We start from the raw sequence: 3700 nt of genomic DNA, 5'->3' as shown, positions 1-3700 counted from the left end.
TAAGAAGACCTAAATAATTGGAAGAACATTCCATGCTCATGGATTGGAGAACAAAATATCATTAAGATGTCGATTCTACCCAAATTGAAATACAGATTCAATGCAATCTGTATAAAAATTACACCTGCATTTTTAAAACATATGGAAAACACAATTATCAAATTTATTGGAATGTTAAAGGATCCTAAATACTCAGAAACATCTTAAAAATGAAAAGCAAAGTAGGTGGTCTCTCACTTCTGGGCATTAAAACATATTACCTAGCGTCGTACCGAGGCAGGGTGGGAGAGCGGGCAAGTGACACCCCGTCTGCCTCCTCCCCTTTTAGCCAGCTCGGTCGGTAGCCGGGTCAGCAGAGGCCACAGTGAGGAGCTCGGTGTCAGATGCCCCCGCTTAAGCATCTTAAACAGGTAACCTTCCTTATGATATTTTCTGAAGAGTTTTCTCTAGATTATAATTTCAACCACATACCTGACAATCTCCTGTGTTCAACTGTTCCACCCACCCTCCCCCCAATTTCTTGCGCCATCTGATTCTTCCTCCCATCCCTAGCTCCCTCAAGCCTACAAAGGTATCCCTATGCCCCCATTTTATCTCTTCCCTGTACAAATACTTACCTCCAGCTTATCATAGATTTCACCCATGTAGATGTCAACTCGCAATCTTCCTCTACCCACCCCCCCAACTTCCTTTAAGCCTATAATCTGGTCTTTAGCTCTCTGAGACAGCTTGGTTTACTTATTTCATATCACAGAGGTCATGTAGTATTTGTCCTTCAATGTGTTTCACATAACAGAAAGTTCTCAAGATTCATCCATGTTATCACATGTGTTTGCACTGTATTCCTTCTTATAGCTGAGTAGTTTTCCATTGTATGTATATACTACATTTTATTTATCCATTCATCTGTTGATGAGCATTTGGGTTGATTCCAACTTTTGGCAATAGTGAATAGTGTTGCTATGAACATTGGTGTATGTATATCCGTCCTTGTTTTCAGTTCTACTGCGTATATATCCAGCAGTGGAATTGCTGGGTCATATCGCAAATCTGTAGCTAGTTTTTTGAGAAACCGCCAAACTGTCCTCCAGAATGGCTGGATCCTTCTGCATTCCCACCAACAGTGGATGAGTGTTCCCATTCCTCCACAACCTCTCCAGCACTTGTTGTCTTCTGATTTTTTGATAGCTACCAGTCTTATGGGAGTAAGATGGCATCTCGTTGTTTTGATTTGCATTTCCCTAATAGCTAGTGATTTTGAGCATTTTTTCATGTGCTTTTTAGCCATTTGTGTATCTTCTTTGGAGAAGTGTCTGTTCAAATCTTTTTCCCATTTTTTAAATGGGTTGTTTATCTTTTTATTTTCGAGATATAGGAGTTCTTTATATATGCAGGATATAAGTCTCCTATCAGATATACTCGTTGTCAACCGCAGGTGCCCTCTCTTCCATGCACATCCGGTGCCTTCAGCTCTCCTTCCTGGTGGGTGAAGAACCCATCATAAAACTGAACCTTTATAGGAATATCAAGGATTTATGAAATTATCCTCATAAATAACTTCAAATGTCTGTGGTAATGGTTTCACAGATCTTTGACAATCTTATAAAGGTTTTGTCTATGGCACAGGGAGGTGAAGAAGGTCAACCACCACACCAGGGAACCAAGAGTGCCTACAATTGCAAGCAGGAGAATTGCATCCATCATCCATGTGGAATCTAAGCCCCCTCTTCACATAGAGGGGGAGTGGACATAACCATGGGTCCACAGGCTGGAGGAATAGAGTATGGACTAGAGTGGACTTACTGGTATTCTACTATGGAACTATTGTGATTAGTAATGGAAGAAACTGTAGCATTGATGTGGAGAAAGTGGCCACGGTTGCTGCTGAGGGTAGGGAGAGGGAAGAAGAGATAAGATGTGGGGGCGTTTTCAGAACTTGAAGTTGTCCTGGGTGGTACTGCAGGGACAGATGCTGGACACTGTATGTCCTGCCATGGCCCACTGGGTGAACTGGGGGAGAGTGTAAACTACAATGTAAACCATTATCCGTGTGGTACAACAGTGCTCCAAAATGTATTCACCAAATGCAATGAATATCCCATGATGATGAAAAAGGTTTTTGACGTGGGAGGAGTGGGGTGAGGGGTATAGAGGGTATATGGAGACCTCTTATATTTTTTTAATGTAACATTTTTTTAAAATTAAGAGAAAAAAAAAGAGTAAATCCTGTAGAAAATGGCCTTCAGTGATCTTACATCAAGGTCTATGCATCTTTATGATAATTGGATCAAAGATGCTGATCCAAGTGTTGAAGACTGGCTCCTCATGTCCTCACCTTTGCCACAAACCATCATCCTGGGACTCTACACTTATGTTGTCACTTCTGTGGAACCAAAGCTCATGGACAATAGAAAACCCTTTGAACTCAAGATAGCGATGATAACATACAACTTTTTCGTAGTGCTCCTTTCTGTGTATATGTGTTATGAGTTCATGATGTCTGGCTGGGGCACAGGATATTCATTTCAATGTGAAATTGTTGATTATTCATGGTCACCTGCAGCTTTGAGAATGGCACGCACCTACTGGCTTTATTACTTATCCAAATTTATTGAACTACTGGATACTATTGTTTTTGTTCTGTGTAAGAAAAATAGCGTTACTTTCCTGCATGTCTTCCATCATACCATCATGCCATGGACCTGGTGATTTGGAGTCATTTTTGCCACAGGTGGTTTGGAAACATTCCATGCCTTTCTAAATACTGCTGTACATGTAGTCATGTATTCCTACTATGGACTGTCATCAATGGAACCAACCTACCTGAAATATTTGTGGTAGAAAAAATATTTGACATCATTACAGCTTGTACAGTTTGTCATTGTCACCATCCACACAGGCCAGTTCTTTTTCATGGAGGATTGCAAGTACCAATTTCCAGTATCCTTGTACATCATTATGAGCTATGGGTGTATCTTTATGCTGTTATTTCTACATTTTTTTTCCATGTTTATATCAAAGGCCAGAAGCTGTCTAAAAACTATCAAAAATGGAAGCAAAGATCACTGAAATGCAAGCACATCTAATTGAGACTAGTATCTTGTCTTCCTTGACAATCAAGACATCTTTATACATTTGTATATTTTTCAAAACCAAGAGCTTGTATTTTTATGATGTGTAATAGGGGTTTCTGATATTTGAGAGCTTGAAGCTTCCAGATAGCAGAGTCTTCTCATAATTAGAGCCTAGAGCAGCTAGAAGATTTTCAGCTGCTTTTAAACATAATCTAAAGATTTTGTTTAATACATATTATTACACTGAAAGAAGGATGTGAAACAGTACAATACTCTTCAAAGTCCACCATAGATGAAAAACATCTCTAGACATTTTGAGCACAGAGAAGAGATCCATGCTGTATAATAGATACCCTTCTGCCAGGTCTGAAAACCTATAACTGTGTACTCTGGCTTTGTTGCTTGTTGACTATATTCAGAAGGCACTATATTTATCAGAGTTAAATTCCTATTCTAAAGAACTAACTCAGATGAACATGAAGTGAATTTTTTTGGTAAATTGTCACTTAAAATCACTAATGATGAATTATAATGATCTCTTGAACAGGTGCCAACAGTTTTGCTGATTGTATAAAATGTTTCAAAGTAACAAGGACTTCAGTTAGTACAATGATGCTCTTGACATT

The 3700-nt window shown here is 39.2% G+C and overlaps 1 pseudogene; it reads left to right on the top strand.

Annotated features, from left to right (window-relative positions):
- Positions 1 to 2235: 2235 nt before the first annotated feature.
- LOC131274521 (very long chain fatty acid elongase 7 pseudogene) lies at positions 2236 to 3069 on the top strand (annotated as a pseudogene).
- Positions 3070 to 3700: the final 631 nt, after the last annotated feature.

Source organism: Dasypus novemcinctus, chromosome 19 (assembly GCF_030445035.2).
Source record: "Dasypus novemcinctus isolate mDasNov1 chromosome 19, mDasNov1.1.hap2, whole genome shotgun sequence".
NCBI classification, from domain to species: Eukaryota; Metazoa; Chordata; class Mammalia; order Cingulata; family Dasypodidae; genus Dasypus; species Dasypus novemcinctus.
The sequence above is the reverse complement of the archived record's forward strand: the minus strand, read 5'-3'. Positions and strand labels throughout refer to the sequence as shown.